Source organism: Bos mutus, chromosome 6 (genome assembly GCF_027580195.1).
Source record: "Bos mutus isolate GX-2022 chromosome 6, NWIPB_WYAK_1.1, whole genome shotgun sequence".
NCBI classification, from domain to species: Eukaryota; Metazoa; Chordata; class Mammalia; order Artiodactyla; family Bovidae; genus Bos; species Bos mutus.
The window spans coordinates 100,073,175-100,100,096 of NC_091622.1; the positions used below are offsets into that span (position 1 = coordinate 100,073,175).

General features: G+C 37.8%; 1 protein-coding gene across 1 annotated transcript in view; it reads left to right on the forward strand.

Annotated features, from left to right (window-relative positions):
- Positions 1-26,922, forward strand: part of ARHGAP24 (Rho GTPase activating protein 24) — a 545,966-nt gene that overhangs the window by 60,004 nt on the left and 459,040 nt on the right. The window lies entirely within an intron of this gene.

Genomic DNA, 26,922 nt, shown 5'->3' on the forward strand with positions numbered 1-26,922 from the left:
GTCTAAAAAATGTAACCATCTGAGATAAAATATATAGCAGGAGTGTTTAGTGGAGAGTTAGAAATAGTAGCTGCTAGACATGTTTGAGTGCGCTTATAGTATTAGTTCTCAAATGAGATGTTTCCTATTGATCAAAAAACTTCCATATTAACTCTTTTCTTGAGGGAGGGAAGTTAATTAGTTTCCATATTAACCCTGTTCTTTTGTTGTGACTGTTTTAGCTGTTAGTTTTGTCCTAGTTTTCAAGCTAGGTAAGTATACTTTATTGAAATACAGTCAGTATTTCTCCTACATCTTCCTTTTAATTATTTTTATTTTTGATCTTAAATTTACATTGTTCTGGCAGTAAAGTTGCATTGTATTGTCTATTTATGGGATATGCATTTAGCAATTAAAGTCTGAATGAAAATATTCTCTAAAATGAACTCTCTCCTGTTCTACACCTTTGAGAATGTGGTTTTCAGTGCCTAATTAGCTTTATAGGTAAAAGTGTTCTGCATGATTTACAGCATAGAAAAAGGGGTATCCTATCTCACTGGTAGGGGTAGAATGTACCTTTGGATCTAGGGAGCTATTTATAGAATCTGAAATTTACCTTTCAACCTGTCTCAGTTTTCAAATGCCAAACATAAAGATGCACTCATTAGCAGATTTTTGCTTTTGTGGATATGGTTATTATGTGATTATAAATATTGCAACTATAAAATCAGTGCACACTCAAATACAATGAAACCCTATGAAATGTGCTAGAACACATTATAGTGAGTGAAAGTCACTCAGTCGTGTTCGACTCTTTACAACCCCATGGGCTATACAGTCCGTGGAATTCTCCAGGCCAGAATACTGGAGTGGGTAGCCTTTCCCTTCTCCAGAGAACACACTATGATAATCACTAATGTAAAACTCTGAGAAAGATTTTAACTAAAGAACTAGCTTATGTTAAGTTATTCTCTTCCGAAGACACAGAGGACTCACAGGAACATTATAACCTTAGCTGAGATACTTTTACCTATACATTACTCAGCTTGGCTCAGGGTGCACATGAGAGCTCAGTGATTAGAGAATGAGAAATCTGCAAGTCCTGGAGATGGGAATAAGTGAGTGGAATGAGCTGGGGCAAACAGAACTAGGGTGGGGATGTCTGTGAAGCACTAACACTAGAATGAAGCTTACCACTGGTGTGTGTCTGTATATAGTAGGTGGCCCAGTGGTAAAGAATCTGCCTGCCAGTACAGAAGATGCAGGAGACGCAGTTTCAACCCCTGGGTTGGGAAGATCCCCTGCAGTGGAAAATGGCAACCCACTCCAGTATTCTTGCCTGGGAAATCCCATGGACAGAGGAGCCTGGCAGACTACAGTCCAAGGGGTCGCAAAGAGTTGGACACTAGTGAGAGACTAAATACACAGCACATGTCTTATATATTATATATAAAAATTATACATAGAAATGAAAAGCATTACCAGTACAGAAAGGTAAATTTGTGGCAACTTGAAAAAGGCACAAGGGAAAGGGTGACAAGTAAGGGTTATTGATTGCCGTCTCTTCATTTGGCTCTGGATACAGCCAGTTTGGGGACTTCCTGGTGGCTCAGATGGTAAAAAATCTGCCTGCAATGTGGGAGACTGGGGTTCGATCCCTGGGTCAGGAAGATCCCCTGAGGAAGGGCATGGCGACCCACTCCAATATTCTTGCCTGGAGAATCCCATGGACAGAGGAGCCTGGCGGGCTACAGTTGATAGGGTCGCAGGGAGATGGACATGACTGAAGCGATTTAGCATGCACGTACAGCCAGTTTTATGCAAATCACACAATAATCAGCAAGTTTGGTGTTTGTAAACAACTCCCTTGAGTTAAAAATAATTAATACCATTCCCTAAGTTATTCATAGTTGGTTATTGTCAGTAACTGCCTGAAGTTTGCAGAGCTAGGGAGTAGCTGGGCTGCGGTTTTCATCTAAATCTCTCTTTGGACCACTAAGGTCTACTATCTTGCCACATCCTCTAACAAAAGGATGTAGTTGAGACAGCAAAAGCAGCCAGTGTGGTGACAGATTTGCCTGGTTACAGGTAGAGTATGTTGGTCTGTTTACTTGCAGAGAAGGTAGTTGGAGAAGATTAAAGTGGATGGAAACGTATGAGGGTTAGAAGAAGGATGGTGAAATTAGTGACTTCTGAAAACCCTGGATCAGTTGAATGAAATGGAGAGCATAATAGCTAATTCCCATATTATGCTGATGCTTAGTTATGCATAAAGTTATTTGTATAATACAAAGCCTCCACTTGCCAATCAGATGTATGTGACATCAAAATATAATTGTAAAATGCCTCAAATTTAGCTGATAGTTTTTTCATTGATGTTAGAGGCACAAAGCTGTATTATGTGTGTAGCTTCATTTGTCCTACTTTTTAATAGGTGGTAAATAAATTGCACCTTTCTGTTAAAGGGGAAGAAGTTAAAAGTAAAAGACTGAAAGAAAAATGGCCATTATATCCAGAATTAGTCCTCATTATTGTAAAACAAACACAAAAAATCCTACTTATGTATGAAGAACATGCATCCAGGTCGATAAATTTAACCCTACGAATTGAAATGAGGGAGTCGGCTATATGGTAAATACTTGACAATATAGAAATTGTCGATTATCATGTTGTTCGTAGCACAAAAATTGAATGCAAGTTAGAAAGGGCTCAGGAAATTTGAGGCAGAAATGAGTCTGCAGATTACCTTATCCAGAGTTCTAGTGATGATGAAAACAAAGGAGCCCATAAAAACTCAGAAGGGATGTGATTTGTAATGGAGAATAATGAGTTCCTTAGAAGGATGTTGTCAGGTCTGAATCACATAGCATTTCCTTATGCCCATTAAATTCTTCACAAACTCTCTTATCCCCACCCCACCCCGCAAAAGACTAAGAGTTTACACAAAATTTCTATGATACAGTTTGATGTATGTATGTATGTCTATGAACATGTTTCTTAGTCCCTCATGCAGTTTGAAAAGCTGCCATCCCTAAATTGTGGCATTATACTCTATTTTCCTCACTGTTGATTTTCTTGGAAAAGTACACTTGTTAGCTCATATTCAGTGCCTCCATTTTTCCCATTTCTGCTTTAATTCCATCTCTATCACTCTGAAACTCTTTCTGCTTAAACCCTGTAGTCACCTCCGATCTAAACTTGATGCTGCGTCTTCAGTTTCCCATCTACTGAGCCTTGATGCTTCTCTCTCGGTACATCACTCATTCTTAGAGTTTTTTTTTTTTTTTTTTTCTCTCTCTTCCACTTCCTTCACCCTGTCCCAAGCACTGATGGTTCAGACAGTTCCTTAGCCATCTCTTCCATACATTCTCTGTTGCTCACCTGTGAAGTGTTGAAAACACAAAGGACTCTATTTTCAGTCTTCCTAGTTGGTGATCGCTTGTGTCTCTTGATGTTAATTGTGACAGGAAGTACCCTGACTTAGATTACATCTCTAGTGTTCAGCTTTCACCTGTGTTTCATTCATTCAACAAATTCGAGAGTATTTATTGACTGTCTCATGTGCTAGGCACAGTATCCATTGAAGTGATGTAATTATGACCCTGCTGCTGCTGACCTGGTATTCTCAGAGAACATAGGGTCTACTCAGATGAATAAATATTAATGAGGAAAGCTCACAAATAAATATAGAATTATATTTGTGGCAACTGCCACAGAAGAGAGGCATATGGTCTTATAAACACTTAAAACTCTCTACATGGATGAAGACTCCAGGATCACTGCATCACCTATACATTATTTTATTTCTGGGTGACCTGTGCCTTATGCAGGGGTGTTGTTTCCATGTCCTTGTGACTGAGGTGCCCAGAGTATTACCTCTAGATGGGTGAGATTTCAATGTTTTCATCCTTAACATAAGATCCCTATAATATATCCCTAGTGTAGGGCATGAAGATACATCATATAATATGCTACATTATATCTTTGTTTAGCATTCTTAACATAAGAATCAGACCATGCACACATATCAAATATAGATAGAAATATATTACTGGACCTTTTTTCTTTAGATATAAGCACATATCACTGATATAATTACTAATTACTCCAGGAGCCTCCTCATTGGAAAAGATCCTGATGCTGCAAAAGATTGAGGGCAGTAGGAGAAGGGGATGACAGAGGATGAGATGGTTGGATGGCGTCACTGACCCAGTGGGCATGAGTTCGAGCAAACTCCGGGAGATAGTGATGGACAGGGAAGCCTGGCATGCTGCAGTTCATGGGGTCACAAAGAGTTAAACATGACTGAGTGACTGAACAATAACATATCATTGAAGATACACTGTACTGTGATTAAAATGCACTCATATCTTGAACGGTCCCTTATATTTTGTTTTCAACTCTGTTCCAAATACTCATTGTTCAAAGTATCTATCTAATCATAATAGATTGCTAATTTGGTGCTTTAACTAGTTAACAGAAGGTATGGGGCCTTTGGATCACAAAGGAGATTTAATGTTCAGATGCCAAAAGTTTTAGGTATTTTGCCAAATAAATAAGTGGTCAATCTATGACAAGCAATATTTCTTTATAATAAAAGACTTTGGGTACATCTTGTGAACTTATATTAACTACAGATTTTGAGGAAAGATGAGGAAGAATGATGAAGAATTCCTTTTTCATAAAGCTGTCAATGTTAAATTACCATTAATGTATTAACTTGGCTGATGTGATTTGAAAAATAGTGCCTTTTTGTAACAAAAATATATACTTTAAAAATACATGAATATTTATGTTTTCAGTAAAAAAACACGTGTATATATATATATATCTTATGAACATTTTAGGTTGAAGTAATTTTATACAATGGCTTATCAAAAATCAATATTCAAAGCCACAAGAATTTACTGCATTCCTACTATAAAAAGTATTGGAGGTCATGACTGCAAGCACATTTTTGGGGAAAGAGCCTTAATTTCTTTCCCAGTTTATTCAAAGAAAAATTAATCCAGAGAAGGAAAATTATCCTTACTACCTTAGATACTCTGTATAACTACTGTTCTTTTTTTTTCAATACTCTATCATTTGCATTTCAATCAATAGACTAGCACCTATTGAGTACCCACTTCATGTTCAATTCTGGGCTATGCATGAGGAAATTATAAAATACAACCCTTGACTTTGAGAAGTTTTCCCCATCTGGTTGGTGCGATAAAGATCAAGCCTAAGACACAATTAAAGGAAAACATACCAACTATTGATACAAGGTCCCACTCTTATGCCCAGCTATGCATACTTTAATATTCTTTCTTTTTCTCTTTTGACTGTTGGCTCTAGGCCAGGGCAGAAGGTGTCTATTTTGAGCAATGAAAACAGAACTTTAGTGTGAAAGAATGTGAGTAGAAAACAATTCAACTGTAAAAACCCATATAGAGCCAAGAGATTCCCATAGGGAAAAAAGAATATTCTTCCTGCTAAATTTTGAAAGTATTCTCTAGGGTAAGCTGAGTCTTGATATTTAGAAAAAGTTTTGCTTTATTTAAGCTTTAAAACTCTTCTCTTGCCTATGTTTACCTGTAGGCATCTACAATTGTGGAAAACTTTCTTCAGGATTGTGACTAACTCTTAGCATCACCTAGTAGGCTTAACTATAGTATTTAATCAGAAAACATGATAAAACATAAGAGTAAGACTTTTTTTTTAACTTGCAGTTTAATATATACTAAAGGTAACAAACCATTTTATAACTTTACTTAGGTGTACTGTCTTAACGTTTTCAAAGGATACTTTAATGTGAGTTAAGGGCATTATTTAATGCAAATTAGTATATTCTTTGAAAAAATAGTCATCATCTATAAAATATAAAATTACACTACAGTATATATTTTAAAAAAGTTTTGAAAATTCTCTTGTATATGGAAAACTGAAGCTGTAACTTTTTTTTTTTTTTTTTTAGGTTTTGGTAGCCCAAATTACCACTTAATAGATAACAGATATTTTATTTCAATGTAATTGGTTAAATGAAAGGAAAATCATAAACAGTTGTTGTGACTTTCAGATTTCAAATATCTTTCTGTCTTCGTTCTGAAGATTGATTTGAAAAGTATTGTGTTTTTAAAGGAGTTAGTCAACTGGGTCTATGATATGGAAATCACCTAATTATGATTAGCAAAAATTTTCTTAACTGAAATTGTCACATTATTAAAACCAACCTAAAAAAATAAAATAAAACCAACCTGCATCAACATGTTAGTATTTAAAAATTTTATTTTTAAAAATGCAAATTTGATTTGATTTGATGAGCATAAAAATGTTCATTGATATTCACATGTATTAGTATTTATAAATAGACACAATCAAATAGTTTCTAAAAATTTAATATGATGAAATTTCAAATAAACGTAGGACAAGGTAGTATACACCAAGGCCCATTTTAAGCATTATTGCTAATTAAAAAAATAATTTAGTGCAACCAGCCTTTATGAGAACTTACTAAGAATATTCAGTTGGCTAATTTCATCTCAGTAATCATGTTGTTATTGTTGTTATTTAGTTGCTAAGTCATGTCTGACTCTTTAGCAACCCCATGGACACCAGTCTCCTCTGTCCATGGGATTTCCCAGGCAAGAATAGTGGAGTGGTTTGCCATTTCCTTCTTCAGGGGATTTTCTTGACCTAGCGATTGAACTGGCTTCTCCTGCATTGATAGGCGGATTCTTTACCGCTGAGCCAACTGGGAAGCCCCTTCTTCCTAAAAAAGAGTAAAATGTGTTATTGTGTCGTGCAACAGAGATAATGTGTCTCCCTGTGGCAAAATCAGGTGGCTTAACTGTCCTCTAAAATAGAAGCAGGCTCCTAAATCCCCCAGGTTCATCTCCTGTAATACAACCCACTGTTTGGGCAGATGTTGTACTCTAGGTATTCCTATCGCTGTGAGTAGCAGAGTCCTTCATCTGTGACCCGAGAGTCTGTGTCTTCTGCCAACCTGCCTGAAACTTGTAAGCTGACACATTGAGTAACATCTCAGATCCTTCACAGTTCTCGACACTAGGATTTATTCTTTTGTGTCTGGTTTCTTTGTTGTTGTTCACTAAGTTGTGTCTAACGTTTTGTGACCCTATGGACTGCAGAACCCCAGGCTTCCCTGTCCTTCACTATCTACCAGAGCTTGCTCAAACTCAGGTCAATTGAGTCATTGATGCCATCCAGCCATCTCATTCTCTATTGTCCCCTTCTCCATCTGCCCTCAATCTTTCCCAGCATCAGGGTCTTTTCTGATGAGTCAGCTTTTTGCATCAGGTGGCCAAAGTATTGGCACTTCAGCTTCAACATGAGTCCTCCCAATGAATATACAGGGTTGATGTCCTTTAGGACTGACTGGTTTAATCTCCTTGGTGTCCATGGGACTCTTAAACAGTCTTCTCCAGCATCACAGTTCAAAAGCATCAATTCTTTGGTGGGGCTTCCTGTGTAGCTAAAATGGTGAAGAATCTGCCTGCAATGCAGGAGACCTGGGTTCTATCCCTGGCTTGGGAAGATCCCCCGGAGAAGGGCATAGCAACCCACTCCAGTATTTTTGCTCGGAGAATTCCATGGAGAGAGGAGCCTGGCAGGCTACAGTCCATGGAGTTGCAAAGAGTCAGACACAACTGAGAGACTTTCACTTTCAGCCTTCTGTATGGTCCAGCTCTCACATCCATACACAAGTACTGGAAAAAACATAGCTTTGAGAATACAGACCTTTGTCGGCAAAGTAATGTCTCTGCTTTTTAATACTCTGTCTAAGTTTGTCATAGCTTTTCTCTCAAGGACCAAGTGTCTTTTAATTTTGTGGCTGCAGTCACCTGCAGTGATTTTGGAGCCCAAGAAATTAAAATCTTCCACTGTCTCTTTAGCTTAATGTTTTTTAGAATTACCCATGTTGTTTTACAAGTTAATAATTAGTATTTTTCATTGTTGAGTTGTACTAATTGCATGATTATATCAAATTTGCTTATCTGTTCATTTGTTGATGTACATTTGGATTGGTAGTCTAGAAAGTCAAAGTCCACACCTTTTCTAAACAGTCATTATATGTAATCCAATAGAGATATTTATAAAATGCTGTTATAATACAGAAAAAGCAGTAATTAATTATGCAAAAGAAAATCTTACATGTGGGTTGACACTTGAGCTGGACCTTGAAGTATGAGTCTCTAATCTTGAGAGTGTAGAAACCTGAGAATTTTCTCTTTTATTTCAAAAAGTTGTATGCTTCATTTGAAAGTGAGGGAAGTGACTCTGTTGTTTCTAAGTGTTGTCCAGACTTTACTTAACTCTTCCTTCAGGTCATCAGCCTGAGCAGTCACTCCTGGCCCTACAAAGTTTTGAGGGGTTATTGGAGTGCTATCCACTCTGCCATATTAATCAATGATAATTTAACATGGGTTATTTATGTTTTCCCAATGTTATGTGAAGAAAAAGTAAGAGTATCTTTAGGACATGTTCCTATTTTTATTGATTTACAACCTACAATCCCAATAAGTGTACTTGTTTGACAACTGGAACTTCAAAGCAAGTTTTCCTGAATCTCTAGTCTTTCATACAAGCAGAAAGCTGACCTGCATTCTCTACAACGTAGAACCCTACCAAGCAGCTGCTACCCAGCCCATGTTCCAGCCTCTAGCCTCTCAGTACTCTTGCCAGACAAGTCCTGATTCAGAGGACTGTTGATGACAGTATTTGTAGTTCTATATATTCCGACTGACCATAATTCTTAGGTCTTTGCCTTGATTCTTTGATTAAAATGATTTCCCTTAGAAACACATGTTTGGAGCTCAATGTACGTCTTATATGAAGGAGCCCTTTGAAAAAAATCCTTGGTATAATTTCACAATGAAAGAGATAAGAGTAGCATATGTGAAATAATTAGTAACTGTTTCACTGACAATGAGTGCATTTATTAATTAGTAATCAAGAAGTATATAGACAGTGGTTGAAGGTGAAAATCTGGAACCGAACTGCCTGGTTTGAATTGTTGCTCTACTATACTAGCTTTGTGACCTTGCATGAGTTCCTTGATTGTGTTATATTTTCTGTAATATGAAGATAATAACAGTGGTATCTATTTTGCAAAGTTATTGTGAGAATTACATAAACCAACAAGTGTGATGTGCTTATGATATCACCTGGTGCATAGTAAGAATTGTGTGTTTGCTGTTGTGTTGATGAAGAAGAAAGATTATTTTAGTTGTAGTAAGTTCCAAGAAGGAGGAGGTAAGAATAAACGCTGTGTGTTTGTGTTAAGCTGAGTCACAGATTTGGATAACTGTTTCATAGGGCGCTTATTGAGGGGCAATGAACAATAAATTGGAAAGGTAAGATGGGTTAGATTATGATACTTTGAAAATGAGGTTAAATTTAAACATAACGTGCTATACAGTTGGAAGCAATTGAAGGTTCTGGGCTATATAAAATACATGTTTAAGAATGACCAGTCTGACAGTAGCACTGAGAGAAAGTCCTTAGAAGCATCAAACTAGACTAGAATGAAGTCATACGGATGTGAGGCAAAGGGGTGGTAGTGAGGTAGAACTAAGCTAGTTGGAATAAAGAGAATGAGGAGGCTAGGAAAAAAGGATCTTCTAGTTGTAAGACAAAAAGAATACTATTGTTAACTATTAGTTTAGCTGGGCAAGGGCTTCCCAGGTGGCGCTAGTGATAAAGAACCCACCTGCCAATGCGGGAGACATGAGACTTGGGTTGGATCCCTGGGGTGGGAAGATCCCCTGGAGGAAGACACGGCAACCCACTCCAGTATTCTTGCCTGGAGAATCCCATGGATAGAGCTGCCTGGCAGGCTACAGTCCATGTGGTCACAAAGAGTTGGATACAACTGAGTGACTAACCTTTTCACTTTTCACTTCTTTAGCTGGGCAGGAGAAAATAATACTGAATCTGGATTATTTAGTGATCTATTAATGATAAAACTGACCTTTATACTATTACAAGATTCTGAATGGCTTCTGAATCTCAAAGCAAGACTGAATTGTGTTTATTATAGTTTTGATGATAAGTATTAATATGATTATTTTTCTAATTAATTGGAAATTGACCATCTGTCCTTGTTATAAAAGATATCACTAGACTTCATATTTAATTAACCCAAGTGTTACATTTCATAACCCTGTTGGAAGGCAGAATTTTTCTGCAGCCATTAAAGCATGTTTCATTTTTCTTCTTACTCTGATTGTAATTAAAGTTGTGCTAATACTTGAATTTTTATAAGTGACTCTTCATGTAATATCTCCTTTTTATGTTTAAATTCTGAAATCCTAAAGTAGCTCAATGAAAAGTCAATACTGTTAGACTATTTCCTCAATAGTCTGTTAATTTTATCTTATACATTTTTAAGACAGTGTTAAACTATGATGGGACTTCCCTGACTCAGACAGTAAAGAATCTGCCTGCAATGCAGCAAACATGGGTTTGATCCCTGGGTCAGAAGGATCCCCTGGAGAAGGGAATGGCAACCCACTCCAGTATTCTTGCCTGGAGAATTCATGGACAGAGGAGCTGGCAGGCCACAGTCCATGGTGTTGTGAAGAGTTGGACAAGACTAAACGAGTAACACACACACACAAACTATGATGTAATAAATATTTAAGTGCTCGCTCTTTGTTCTGTTATGCCGTATATTAGTTGTCCCTTCAGTTTTGAGGAAAGCTAGTAAGTATACGCTGTGGTCTGTTTAAGGTGATGGTGTTAGTAGGAAGCACTGTAGTTTGTTTGGAAAAAAAGGAAAAGAGAACATTCTTAGGATCCAGAGTAAAATAATATCTGCTCAGATGCTTGTTGAGCTTCCCTGGTGGCTCAGTTGGTAAAGAATCTAGACCCAGCGTTTGACCCCTGGGTCAGAAAGATTCCCTGGAGAAGGGGATGGCTACCCACTCCAGTATTCTTGCCTGGAGAAGTCCATGGACAGAGGAGTCTGGTGGGCTATAGTCCATGGGTCACAAAAAGTTGGACACGGCTGAATGACTTTCATTTTCTCTCTCAGATTTGCTAGGTTTATGGCTGAAGCAAGTCACCTTAGCCGTTTAGACCCTATATATTGTATGAACATCAGCTCTATATTTTAATGATTTTGTCAGGGATTATATGGAATTATATGGACTATAAAGAATCTATGGAAAGGACTTCTCTGGTGGTCCAGTGGTTAAGACTTTACCTTCCAATGCAGAGAGTGCAGGTTCAATTCCTGGCCAGGGAACTAAGACCCCAAATGCCACAGAGCCAAAAGGCCAAAACATAAAGCAGAAGCACTACTGTAAAGAATTCAATAAAGACTTTAAAATGGTCCATATTAAAAACATAAGAAGAGTGTGAATTTCGGATTATGTGGAATTTATGAGAAGCCTTATATATAAATATTAGTAATTATTAGTATTTTTGGTAAGGTAATGTGTCAGACATGTTAAATCATTATGGGTTCCAGTTCTTACTGCTGTCACTCTGGCTTTTCTCTCTCTCAGTTCATTCCATTGCCATTTCAATGTACCCGTGCTTGAGTTATTCAGCTTTGCATTTTCCCCTACCCTACATCTCATGAAAGGTGAATTTGGGATTTGCATGAATAATTTTCCAGCATCTAGGGGGGCCTTACTGAGCTAAGCAGGTGACTACAGATATTGGCACCTGGAGTGAGGCAGCAGATGTTACTCAAGCTGTAATAAAATTCTCAGGACTTAACTTTGTACTTTTCCAACTGAAATGACACAGCGCTCCATAGTTTCTTTTTTTATAAAGCAAAACGTAACTTGTCCTTTTCACTGCTGATTTTCTCATGAAGGACCAAGCACACAGGCCTCATTTTTGTTCCCCTGGGTTAAGAGTGTGCTGAGCAAGGTGGGGCATCTTTATTTCCGGCCCTCTGCAAAGAACAGACAACCTGTAACTTCTCAGGTTTTCAGTTGACTGCCTTCAATCTGCTAAAGCGGAAAGAGCAACAAATCAATGTGGCAAGATGTTCACATGGAAGTGTCTGCCAATTATTAGAATTTTAACTCAAAATGAAATATCTGTGCATAAATATCAAGGTAAAAATATTTTACTGATAAATCTGAAAAATAAGTCTTCATCTATATAGACATTTATGTATATAATTAAAGAACATAATTTGTGTATATATATTATACATACACATATGTGTATTTATTCTTATGACAAAGTTTTATGACAGATCAATTTTTCTCATGGAATTTTTAAAATACGTGTACTATTCTAAGCTAGAGTTTATTTTTATATAATATGTAAAATTTGTAAAATTTATTTTTATGTAATATTTCAGCCCATATAGAATTGTGATTAAAACATAATCTATAGCCACTCTGCCTAGGTTTGATTGCATGGCTGTTTTCAAAGAGCTACTCATTAGCAGTAGAATTGTAGGTACTTTTTAGTACTTTAGGTTCCCTATCCGTAAAGTAGAAATAATAATCATACTTCATAGAACTGTTGTGGGGATTAAATAAGTGTATACATACATATACATATACATGTACATATATATCATATATAGTGTCAGCATATAGTAAATGCTGTATACTGTTGGGGCTTCCCTGGTGGCTCAGCTGGTAAAGAATCCACCTGCAATGAGGGAGACCTGGGGTCAATCCCTGGCTTGGTAAGACCCCCTGAAGAAGGGAAAGGCTACCTACTCCAGTATTCTGGCCTGGAGAATTCCACAGACTGTACAGTCCATGGGGTTGCAAAGAGTCAGACACAACTGAGTGACTTTCACTTTCGCTCCATATATTGTTTAATAAACAAGTAAAATTGTATTTCTATAAAAAGCAGAGAAAATGTCACATATAGTTCAGTGGTAGTTGTTTTTATAGTCTTCTAAATTAAAGTATGCCATTTTCAAAAAATCAAATGATACAATGATAAAATGTATAGCAATTCAATATAGAGGGCCAGGAATAGAACAAGAGTTCTACTCTATTTACTGTCTTTTTTCATTTAGAAGTCTTAGCGGTAAATGAACTAGAACAGTTTTCCTACGAATCCTTTTACCTTTAGAAGTATAATGCTGTCAAAAGACCATTTCTAAGACTCACAACATTGTATTAATAGAATTAGCAGAACTCTTAGATACTGAATAGTTCATTCAATGTCTTTATTTGAGGGCTTAGAGGACTGAGGCTGAGAAAATCAAATGCTTTTCTCAAGGTCATGTAGCTATGTAATTTCAAAGACATGTTTACTAAGTTCTAGTGTGGTGCCTTTTCAACTACAGCAGCGTATGTGAAATTTACTCATGGTGATCCAGTGAAGAACGAAATCTGCACCTCTTTTGAGTCAGCACTCAATAAGGCATATGGGTTGTATAACTTTTTGTTTTGATATGCTTTCACATTTACAAAAAAGTTATAAGCATAGTACTAGGAATTCCTAACAGCCTTAACCCCAAGTCACCAATTGTTTACATTCTGTTTCATGTATCATTCTGTCTTTCTCTCTCTGTGTGTGTATACATACACATATATACGTGTGTGTTTATGATTATTTCTGAATTGTTTGAAAATAATTTGAAGACATCTTATACCTTTTAAAATAATTGATTTGTATTTCCTAAAAACAAGTCACATAACTGCATTAATAACATAATTATCAATGATCAAAATGAGAACATTTAAATTTGATAAAATAATATCTAATCCACAGTTTATATTTAATTTTTTATCAATTTTCCTATAATGTGCTCTCTCTCTGTATTTTGTTTTGACTCAGAATTCAAGCTAGGCTCAAGCACTGTGTTGAATTATCATGTCTAATTAGAACAGCATAGATTGTGCATAAACTTCAAGTGTACAGTTCATGAGTTTAGACAGATGTCTACACCCATGTAATGCATATCCCATAAAGATATGTCATTTCTATCACCTGAGAAAGTCCCTGTGCCCCTTCCCAACCCCTCCAGAGTAGTCATTTTTCTGATTTCTGATTATCACCATAGACCAGCTTGGCCTATTCTAGAACTTTATATAAATGGAATCATGAAGTGTATATTCCTGTATCTGGTTTCATTTACTCATTATAATAACTATGAAATTCATCTATGTTGTTATGTATATGTGTAGTTTTTTCTCGTTATTGCTAATGGCATTTCACTGTATGATTTGTTTATCTACTCACTTGTTGATGAGCATCAGGTTATTTCTAATTGAGGCTAACATAAATAAAACAGTTATAAGCATTTTTGTACAAATATTTTTGTGAGCATATGGATTTCAGTTCTCTTGGTTAAGCATTAGTGATCAGAATTGGTAAATTGTAGGTAAAAGTATGTTTAAATTTATAAGAAATTGCCAAACTTTCTATCAAAGTGGTTGTTTTATTTATGCTCTTACCAGCAATGTCTGAAAATTCTGGTTTTTCAGAGATATGGCTCCATATCCTAACCAACATTTGGTGTCATCAGCTGTCTTCAAGTGTAGCCATTCAAATGTTTATGTAATGATATTTCATTGTGATTTTAGTACACATTTCTTTGATAACTGACGGTGATGGGACTTTTCTGTGAGACTATTGGAGATTTGTATAACTTCTTTTGTAAAGGGTTTATTTAATTTATTTTCATTTTCTAATTTTTTTGGTCTGTTTGTTAGTGAGTTGTAGAAACCCTTATATATTATGGATGTATGTCTTTCTGCAGGTATATTTTTGTAAACATTTTCAAACAATATCTGGCTTGTCTATTCTTTTTATAAATGATGTCTTTTGATGAGCAGAAGTTTTTACTTTTAGTAATTTCTAAATTATACATTTTTATGGTTGTTATTTTTATATGCTTTCTAAAAAAATTAAATCCCAGGTTGTGAATTTATTATCCTGTGTTTTCTTCTAGAAGTGTTAGCTTTTAAATTTAGGCCTAATATTCATTTTGAATTAAGTTTTGTGTATAATACGGGGCAGGGAAAGCTCTTTGTTGTAAGTCTAGATTTATTATCTAGATAATAATTATTTTAAAGAAAGGTTTCCCATATGTATTGTCATTAAATGTTTTTCGGATATTAGGAAAAACTTTTTGGGGTGCTGTGCTGTGCTTAGTTGGGCTTCCCTGGTGGCTCACTTGGTAAAGAATGTTTTTTGGGTATTAAGAAAAACTTTTTGGGGTAGAAGTGATTAAAACCAACTCAAGCTAGAGTTCAGTTCAGTTCAGCCACTCAGTCGTTTCTAACTCTTTGCAACCCCGTGGACTTCAGCACTCCAGGCTTCCCTGTCCATCAAGCTAGAGTAGGTAAATGGGAATTTATCTGCTCACTTTGCTGGGAAGACTAAGACATATCTCATAGGATTAAAGGAAGATACACAAGGGCCAAGACTTCAGGAGCTGGATTAGGATGGGTATTCCAGGGCTCTCTCCAGGCTTTTCTCACATCTGCTTATCTCTGCATCGTTTCATTGTGAAGACCACTGTCTTCTAAGGCCAGGGGAGATAAATGATTTCAGCCTCATTCATCCCAGATGCTCATGCTTTCAGTGTCACTAAAGTAGTCCTAAAGAAGAACTTGACTTGGCAATGCTTTAGTCACACGCCCCCTTTCTGGGGTGGTCACTGTTGCTAGGGAGCTCAGGACCTAGGCATAGTCAAGTCTAGGCCACCTTGTGGCCGTGGGATGATGCTGCCATCTGAGACTACATGGAATGAGGGACAGAGGGCTCCGCAAGGACAGGCTTCTGGACGTTCCAAATATCATATGACCCACCAAGACTCCTACTTTAAAAAATGGCTTTTTGTAATGTTTACAATGAAAATTAAGTTAAAAAATGGCTTTTTATATATGATATTCATTTATCTTTAATGAAACCCAAATATATTCAGGTGCAGTAAAGCTAGATTTCTATTCTGCTCATCTAAGACTGAAGTGTGAATTAATTAGATACTTAGAAGAACTCAAATGTGTTCAAATTATATGAGACTAATGGTACCTCATGGAAGAGTAAAGTTTAATACATCAAGGTCCCTCATGATGTGAATGATGCTGAATGAAGTGGAAGAGCAGTCAGATATTTTCATTTTGACATCTCCCCAATTTCCTCAAATTAAAATGAAAAAGTTGGATTGTTAATACCTCAATAAAATAAACCACTGGGAGAGAAACTGTGGTTCAGTGATTAGGGCAAGATTTATACACTTAAGAGTGTCCAGTATTTTTCCAGAACTTTAAAGCTCTAGGTTGATGTTCAATCCACAGGATTACTTGACCAAAAAAAAAAAGAAGAAGAAGAAATGGTTCTTACTGAAAATCATTAAGCACCTCAAGGCTTGCATTTGAAGGAAAAACCTTGAGAGTTCATTGTAGACAATGACTATCTCAGCCAAAGTTGCCTACTTGTATAATATTTTCTTTGAAGTGTGATTAAATTAAAAGCTGCCCCTCCCCCATAGAGAGCCTTGATATGATAATGCAATCAACAGCATATCTGATTTTCCTGGGTTGGCTTCATTAAAGAAGTCTGACATCAAAAGTATTTTTTAGACAGGCTTTTGTCTAAAAATGTGGCCATCAGGAGATAGAGATGGAGGAACTCTTTAAGTGATGGGCCCAGAGGTTACTTCCCTATTGTGAGAGGAAGACCCAGCTGGGGCGTTCTCCCCACCTTAGCCTGTCTTACTCAGCATCCCATTTGCTTCAGCTTTGCTCTCTTCACTCTGCCCACTGTGCATGAAAGCTCACCTCTATTGCTGCCATCGTTCCCCTATACTCTAGATTTATAATCCCATTACTTTTTAGATTTAGAGGGAAAGCTTCTTTGTTCCCTGAGACAGTTTTTCAAAATAAAGTTTTACTAATGAAAACTGAACTAGGAATAAGGGAGGGGAAGGGCACACAAAATCCTAAACATTGAGATGTTTATAAAATTTGCTTTCTGATCCTTTATTTAAGAGTCTTGTCAAAGATGGAGTTAGTTAATATAAAACAAAGGACATTCAACTTGTGTTTTCTGTTCTTGGCTTAGATCTGTTTGCTTTGTTTTTGTGGCCATATGATGCAATACTACTTGCCGTATTAGAACTCTCATCTCAGAGCGCTCTAAGTTTTTTCCATTAAAAGAAGTTGACTTCCTTGCTTGTTTCCACAGCATGTTTACTAAAATTGGAACGCTACATGGCCCCTGCAAATTTGTGAGGTGTTTAGTATTTTTATGTAATGTATAGCATGATGATGAGAGCTGATAATACTGTATTACATATTTGAAAGTATCCAGGAGAGTGGATATTAATAGTTCTTATCACAAGAAAAATAAATTTGTAACTATATATTGAGGTTGATGTTAACTTGATTTCTTACAGTGATCATTTTGCAATCTTTACAAATATTGATTTTGTACACCAGAGACTAATATGTTATATCAATTAGACCTCAATTAAAAAAGAAAAAGTAAGTTGATTTTCTTATCTTTTCTCATTTCAAATGGCATTCTCTCTTGGGGAACACCTGAGTTTCTATTTTCTGTTGGAGGGATATTATCAGTTCTTGGTTTATTTATAGAATCAAAGTAACAAAGAGTCTCTCTCTCCTTTTTGTATGTGATTGATTGATTGTGACTGTCTAGAGTGCTGAATTGAGAAGGCATCTGGAAGTGCATCTAGGTTCCTCAGGAAAAGAACTGTGATTAATTAATAATGTCTTTCATGAGCTTAAGAGTAGCAATATAGTTGCCATGTATCTGCCTTTTCTCTTGGTTCTATCAACGGTAAAGCATTTGTTTTAACTTGATTTTTGTTTCTATTCACCCTTGGGAATTCCAGTGGGTCTCAATTTTTTTTTTTTTCTTCTAATTCCTTGGAGACTGATGTGTCAGTAGGAACACATCTAAATATATATTAGAATATTTTTCTCCCAGTTGAATGAAAACCTCCTTAAGTGGAAGCAGATTCTCTCTACAAAGAATGTCATTAAACATACAACAAACACAAAGTAAATATTTAAACTTTTTTTCAAGTGAATATGGAAACATTGAAGCTTAAAATATAAACTATAGATTGACATTCTGATCCACACCAACAGGTACATAATTTTTGTCTGTTCTCTGTTGTTTTGGACAATTTAATTTCAAATGAATCAAGGAGCAGGATATTTAGTGTTTCTTCAGGAAAATAACTGCACATTTACAAAGTTATTACTGCTAAATTTTCCCCAGGTGTGCTCTTCTGGTGACTATTTTAAACTTTGTATTCATGACTGTTATACATTATTCAATTCTCCTGCTTTCTTCACACTTAGACTCTTCAGTTTTAAAAGAAATATTTCTTTACTTAACTTGAGAAATACTTATGGGTAACATCCAGTGAGAAAAAAATGGGAGTTCCCTTTGCTCAACAATTTCTGAAGTTTGGTTTAGCTTTAAGCCACTAAAAACTTAGGTGAAGGAATTTGGACTGAAGCCCTTTCATTGGTATGGAAGTGGAAGTGTTAGTCGCTCAGTTGTGTCCAACTCTTTGTGACCCCATGAACTATAGCTCTCCAGGCTCCTCTGTCAATGGGATTCTCCAAGCGAGAATACTGGAGCGGGTTGCTGTTCCTTTCTCCAGGGTATCTTCTAACCCAGGGATTGAACCCAGGTCTCCCACATTGTAGGCAGATCCTTTACTGTCTGAGCCATCAGGGAAGCCCCTTCATTGACATATATAATAATATCAAGTAGTTTAGGATTTTTGCACTGCACTCTGGGGAACCTTGAGGGCTCTGAGGTCCATTCAGTTAGGCCCCAAAGACTGACTGATGGATTTGTTTACTTCTTTATTTCTTCATTCACCTACATTTATTCAACAAACCTTTGAGTATTTAGCATATTCTAATTATTTAGTATTTAGAAGAGTGTGTGGGGGGGGTTTCAGGGAGCCCATATCTTCCATGAGTTATGCTGTAGGAGACTGAACAGTAATAAGCATATGGCCGCATGTGGTAAAGGCTCAGTCCAGAGTGACATGGAAGCTCGTGGAAGGAAAAATCAGACTGGGGACAGCAGTAGCTCTAGGGGAGCCTTTCTAGAGGAGCTGAGGGATGGAGAGAAGTTAAGTGAAAACAACCATGTAGGAAACCCAAGGTCCTTTCAAGAGATTTTTAGAGAAAATTCAATTACTTCCTGAAAAACAGATTTGGCTTCCTGGAATTAATCTTGAATCTAAAACAATCTCCATTAGATCCACTGTACCATGGGACTTACAGTGCTGATTGCCTTGTAGGTATCACAGTTCGATTTAGTTTTCTGATGGAGTGGTAGAGGGTGAGGGACAGAAAGTGAACTGTTTTTCATTCATTAGTTTTCTTTAGTTAGCAGTTACTTAGACTACTAAGATTTAATTCTTTAAATTGTCTTTTGCACATTCTTTGTAAATGTAATGATCTCAGCTCATTTCCAAGGCAAACCATCCAACATCACAGTAATCCAAGTCTATGCCCCAACCGTTAATACTGAAGAAACTGCAGTTGAACGGTTCTATGAAGACCCACTAGACCTTCTAGAACTAAGCACCAAAAAAAAAAAAGACGTCCTTTTCATCATAGAGGGTTAGAATACAAAAGTAATGTACATTTACATTGTAAATGGCATGTGTAGATGTGTGTATTCACATGTAGGTATGCACATGTATATACATGTGTATGCACATGTGTGTGAGCACATGCATATATGTGTGTATGTGAGTATATACACATCATATGTTTATTCTGTGTGTTTTTGGGTGTGAACCATTACCTGTAGAAAGGTTATATGCTAGCATTTAGACATGTTGTTGTTTAATCCCTAAGTCATGTCCAACTCTTTGCGATCACATGGACTGAGCCTGCCAGGCTTCCTCTGCCCATGGACTTTTCCAGGCAAGAATACTGGTTTGCATCACCATTTCCAGGGGATCTTCCCAACCTAGGGATCGAACCCATATCTCCTGCATTGGCAGGGGTGTTCTTTACTACTGAATCACCAGGGAAGCCCAGCATTTAGGCATACAGCTCAATAAAATGTACTAACGCTGGAGAAGGCAATGGCAACCCACTCCAGTACTCTTGGCTGGAGAATCCCATGGACGGAGGAGCCTGGTGGGCTGCAGCCCATGGGGTCGCTAAGGGTCGGACACGACTGAGCGACTTCACTTTCACTTTTCACTTTCATGCATTGGAGAAGGAAATGGCAACCCACTCCAGTGTTCTTGCCTGGAGAATCCCAGGGACGGAGGAGCCTGGTGGGCTGCCATCTCTGGGGTCGCACAAAGTCGGACACGACTGAAGCGACTTAGCAGCAGTAGCAGCAGCAATGCTCGACAAACCAGCATGTTAGCAACAGCTACATTTTTTTTGTAAATAAACCAATACAATATTGTAAAGTAATTAGCCTACAATTAAAATAAATAAATTTATATTAAAAAAAGAGAAAGGTTAGAACTCAGATGTATATTGGTCCTCTGTAGTTATACTTCATGTAGAGTGTAATCACATTCATTTTACAAAGGTGTTAGGTTCCAGTATCAACACAAATGGTGACAATTGGATGTGAACAAAACGACTCTCAAAAGTTACACACATCACTCACATATTGCAGTACTTTACCAACTCTGGCAGTTTTATATCTGTTTTTTTTTTCTCATAGCAACAGAACAGATCCCTATTTTTTTGAACAACAGCGGGGAGTTTGTGTTGAGCGGCCATGTGGTGTTAAATTGTATGTACGCAGAGGCTCTGGGATCACGCGTGCACTGTGACACACTCTCCCCACCAGAGCTCAGGCAGCTGACACTTGCTGTGAAAATGCACCTCCCGTCTGTCCCACATGTGTGGGAGCACATGTTCTCTCTTCTCCTCTAGCTTCCTTCTCTTCTGCTATTCTCTTGTGTTTCCTGAACTAGTCTTGTAGGTAAATTCAAACACATTGCAACTCTATGTCATATGGCATTTTATTTATAAACATCTTTGTTTATGTGTGTGTTTATATATATATATATTCTTTATTGAAACAAAGTTACAAATATAAATACCTATGTGTGTGGCTATTGGCATCTAGAAAATTCTGTTAAGAGCATGAAATTCATCTCTGATTGCTTCATATAATATTTTCATGTGTTCCTAGCCCATCTGATTGCAAAAAGAACCATACGAGTAGATACACAAACCAGTTTCCACTGCTGGAAAATAATTTAAAGCTGTGATCCCATCAAATGAGGGGGTCTTTTTAAGCCCCAGCATGGTACAGTAGCTATCATTCAGGTTGTAAAGATACAAGTTAACTTAATTCTGTTTTTGTTTTAGTTTAGGGTAACCATTTATTTATATTATTGTTATGTTGCTTTGCTAAACACTGAGGTCATTGGTCCTACTGGAAATCTCATGAACTACCCAGCTGCCATAGCCTGACCACAAGAAAAATACTTTCCCAGTGCAGATGCAGTTAAACATTCTCTCAGAATCCGAGTGAGTGAACCATACGTTCCTTCATGCAAAACCAGAATTGATTACATGTATTTCCTGCCAAGGAAAAGGAAGTTTTGAATTTCTTCAGTAAGGGCAATTTCAGGTTCACTTCAGTTTGATGACTTTGACATTGTGTTTAGTACAATTTTCATGCTAATGGAAGTCTCCTGTGTCCAAAGGAAAAAAAAAATCAAGTTCTTAAAGTAGACCATATTCTTTAAGGCATTAAATGCAAATTTACAACTTTCTGAAATACTCTTTGTAGGAATTCTATTGTGATTGTTACATGGCTTCACTCCTTGATTGGACAGTTGTTTACTGAACAGCAAGTAAGCACTGGATATATTGCAGTAAGAAGAAGGACGTCCTTGAGTTGGTGAAGTTTATGGGATCCTGAAGGGGTGATCAGCAGTAAACAGCTGAGGAAACAGCAGTTTAGAGAAGTGTCAGGAAGACAGAAGACAGAGTTCAGGGATAGACAATAACAGAGGGCAAGTGTTAGTCTTCCAGTTGCGTCCAACTCTGTGCAACCCCGTGGACTGTATCCCACCAGGCTCCTCTGTCCATGAGATTTTCCAGGCAAGAATACCGGAGTGGGGAGCCGTTCCCTTTTCCAGGGGCTCTTCCCGACCCAGGGATCAGATCCAGGTCTCCCGCATTGCAGGCAAATTCCTTACTGTCTGAGCCACCTGAGAAGCAGAGAATAACAAGAAGGAAGCTGATTCGCTAGGTGATTAGTAATGACAGCTGGAGGAGGCAGGTTTCAGGCTGAGACTTAAAGGATGAGAAGAGATGGACCATGTAAAGTTAGGAGAATGAGGCAGAGCAGCCCAGGTGGAGATCAGCAATCATCAAAACTCAAGGCATGAAAGGAGCTTCTGTGTTGCCAGAACTGAAAGTAAGCTGGTGTTACTATACTGTTCAGAGCTTTAAAGTGTGTATGTTATGGGGGGAAGTGTGAAGGAGGTAGAATGAGATTAGATTATATCGGTAAACACGTGCCAGATGATTCAGAGCCTTCTATACCATGTTTCACAGAAGGCAATGGCACCCCACTCCAGTACTCTTGCCTGGAAAATCCCATGGGCGGAGGAGCCTGGTGGGCTGCAGTCCATGGAGTCACGAAGAGTCAGATACGACTGAATGACTTCCCTTTCACTTTTCACTTTCATGCATTGGAGAAGGAAATGGCAACCCACTCCAGTGTTCTTGCCTGGAGAATCCCAGGGACGGGGGAGCCTGGTGGGCTGCCATCTATGGGGTTGCACAGAGTCGGACATGACTGAAGTGACTTAGCAGCAGCAGCAGCAGCAGCGGGATACCATGTTTATGCCTCCAGATTTTAAAATAAGTACAGTAGGAACCAATCAAAATTTTCCATGTGGAGAATCATTGTCTGATTTAATTTTTCAGAGCTCACTTTGGCTACTTTGTGGAGAAGGAAATGTGTGAGCATGTGCCTATGTGTTCATGTTTGTGGTTAAAAATGGAAGCAATGAGACTAGATGCTGGGCTATTAGAATCATCCAATCAAAGACAGTGGTGACTTGGGTCATAGAGTGGAGATGGAGATGGAATCAACTAGATAGATTTGAAATATCTTTTGGACATATAACTTTCTGAATTTACAGATACATTTGATGTTCAGGGTGAAGAGGAATCAGGAATCTAAAATGATCACCTTTTTTTCCTCTAACTGGGCATAACATGGTATCCTTTACTAAGATCAGGTTTTGGGCAAGATCAGGTTTCAGAAGGAGATCATGTTCACTCTTAGATATCTAGCACCAAGCCTATTGCAAAATTTATTAATTCATCAAACATTGATTGAGCTTCACCATATGTCAGATGTTATACTAAATATTGAGGATATCTGGTGTCCTTATGCTTATGGAATTACAGAGATGGTAGATTTCAGCGTGCAAGAAGGGACCATAGCTGGAAATCATCCAGTCCAACATCCTTATTTTAAAGATGAAGGGTAGAATTTGAAGCTTTTGATTTTTGCAGAAATATCAAGACTCCTCTATAAAAATTATGGTTATCTTAGTAAAACTTAACTTCAATCAAAATAACTGTGGTATTATTTTCCCTTAGGGATATGATACAATCTGTTTTCATTTCTGTTTTAATGATTGTTACAATTAGTACCATTGAAATACTTTCTGATGCAATCTGATGTCATGAAAATTTGGGCACTGTAGCCAGGGGTTCAGTGAGAGATGCTATCATTGGTTTGAATAGGCTTATAAACAGCATATGCAAGAAGAATAATAAACCACATTCAAATGTGCACACGTTTTTTAGTAAGGATTAATAGGAGACAAATGTGGAATTGGGCACTTCTATTTTTTATATTATTGATGGTAGGTTGCTAATTATCTTGAAGCATTTCAGAGGAGATTTTTCAAATTAAACAGAAAACATTAACATGAAAGGAAAGAAATAAAGGGCTGGAAAGAAAAAAACTTGTTGTGCAATGAATTCTAGATTTTTATGTGTGCATGTGGGGGTGTGTGTTGAAATGTTTGTTTTAAGGACTTATTCAATTTGTAAGTTAAGATATTTGGTTAAAGAATTAATAGGTGATGATGAAATAGCAAGCTGTGTAGATGTGAACTGTTTAAATGCCAGGAAATGAAAAAAGATTATTTAGGGTGGTCTAAATACGCATCGTCATTGTTCAGTCACTAAGTCGTGTTCGACTCTTTGTGACGCTGTGGACTGTAGCACATTGGGTTTTCCCTGCCTTTCACTATCTCCTGAAGTTGGCTCAGATTCATGTGCATTGAGTCAGTGATGCTATCTAATCATCTCATCCTCTGCCACCCTCTTCTCTTTTTGCCTTCAGTCTTTTCCAGCATCAGAGTCTTTTCCAGTGAGTCAGCTCTTCGCATCAGGTGGCTTAAGTATTGGAGCTTCAGCATCAGTCCTTCCAATGAATACTCAGGGTTGATTTCATTTAGGATTGATTGGCTTGATCTCCTTGTAGTCCAAGGAACTCTCAAGAGTCTTCTTCAGCACCACAATTTGAAAACACCCATTCTTAGGCACTCAGCCTTCTTTATGATTCAACTCTCACATTCATACGTGACTACTGAAAAAACCAGAGCTTTGACTATACAAACCTTTGTTGGCAAAGTAATATCTCTGCTTTTTAACATGCTGTATATGTCTGTCGTAGCTTTCCTTCCAAGGAGCTTACTTATTATCTATATTAAGTTACAGCATTCATTATTCATTTAGAGTGAGGTTTACTTGGCTCTTTACACTAGGTCAAATACTATGAAAGAAAGGGATGAAGGATCCTGCCCTAAGGGCAGAACAAACTGGAAGCATCAGGCATGATCCAGGCTGCTCACACAACATGCACACACACGATGGGAGACTGTTTCTTTCAGGGAGTGGTGATTGCCAAGGGAAAGCCCTATGGACCAAAGGAAGTTTCAAGATGTTTGTAGAGATGAGAGCTTGTTCATCCGGAAGGTGTTTCAGGATAAGAAAGGGAAAAGTGGGTACTAAATGAAACAGATGGTAGTCAAATGACCTACATGAGGCTTAAAAGTAGTTTGAGGAGATGAAGATAGAAAGCAAGGCTGGAACTAGATTGGGATACATATAGAAGAGGCAGAACTCCTCAGAGGATGGTTGAAATGATCAAAATAAGTATATAGAACCAGAGCTCTTCTTCATCCCCTGTAACTGGAATGGCAGGACTGAATTCAAAGATATAATTATATATTAATATATATATATTATGTATATGATTAATAGTTGTAATTATAATTAATAAACATTAGTATGATGTTATGTATTACACATATTTTATATATTTAATAATATAATAATATAAATATATATATATGCAGTCTAGAAAAATGGTACTGATGAACCTATTTGCAGGGCAAAAATAGAGATGCAGGTGGAGAAATTGAACATGTGGATACAGGGAGCGGGGAAGGGGAGGGTGGGCCAAATTGGGAGAATAGCATTGATATACATACACTGCTGCTGCTGCTGCTAAGTCACTTCAGTCGTGTCCGACTCTGTGCGACCCCATAGACGGCAGCCCACCAGGCTTCCCCGTCTCCTGGGATTCTCCAGGCAAGAACACTGGAGTGGGTTGCCATTTCCTTCTCCAATGCATGAAAGTGAAAAGTGAAAGTGAAATCGCTCAGTCATGTCCGACTCTAGCGACCCCATGGACTGCAGCCTACCAGGCTCCTCCATCCATGGGATTTTCCAGGCAAGAGTACTGGAGTGGGGTGCCATTGCCTTCTCCGAAACATACACTACTATGTGTAAAACAGATAGCTACTGGGAAGCTGCTGTAAAGCACAGGAAGCTTTGCTCTGTGATGACTTAGAGGGGTTGGATGAAGGTGGGGGGTGAGAGAGAGGCTCAAGAGGGAGGGGATATATGCATGTCGTGTGTTAGTTATTCAGTTGTGTCTGACTCTTTGTGACCCCATGGACTGTAGTCTGCACCAGGCTCCTCTGTCCATGGGATTCTCCAGGCAAGAATCCTGAAGTGGGTTGGCATTCCCTTCTCCCGGGGATCTTCCCGACCCAGGGATTGAATCCAGGTCTCCTGCATTGCAGGTGGATTCTTTACTATCTGAGCCCCCCAGGGAAGCATAACACAAAGCTGATTCATGTTGTTGTACAGAAAAAACTAACACAACATTGCAAACCAATTGTACTCCAATTAAAAATAAATAAATAAAGTGGGAAGAAAAAAGAAAGAAACCAGGATAGGGCAGGTGTTGAGGCCTGACCACTATGGGGCAGGGAAGACAGAATGCACAAGGGGTGAGTAGCAGCCGGTACCCCAGGGGCAGGTGCTGCTGCATGAGTACATGCAAGGAGACTTGGTCAGTGACTAGGCCCTTCGCATCAGCAGCTTCAGGTCCTCTGACCTCATATCTTGCAGCCAGCATGAGCAGCGTATACCTCCAGGTCACCACAGAGATGCTGGAAATATTTGTGCGGTCATCACAGAGATGCTGGAAATATTTGTGTGGGCACTTCCCCACCATCTCCATAGCCTTCTCCTCCATGGGCATCTTAGCATAGAAGCTAAAGCGTTTCTCATAGTGCTTCAGTTATAGAGGTCTGATGATGGAAGGGTTGATCCTTGTACCTTCAAGGAAGAAATGTAGATAGTCGAGGGCTGACAATGGAAACTTCATGGAGTATACAACTAGACTTGTGTATATACAAATTAATTGAAAAAATTCGTGGTGAAATAAAGACTAGATAGAAAGCAACTTGTTTTCTGGAATTAAGCTGAAAAAATAGAAGCTTTGGCATGAATATGCCAGCACAGAATTATTCTATGTTTTATTAATTAATCTGTACCCTCATATCCTCAAGAAAGACACAAGGGTCAGAGTGCAGTTTTTACGTCATGAAAAATGCTTAGGAATAAAGATTAGCAAAAGCCTGCAGGAAGCCTTTGGGACAGGAAAATGTCTTTTGTTCTGAAT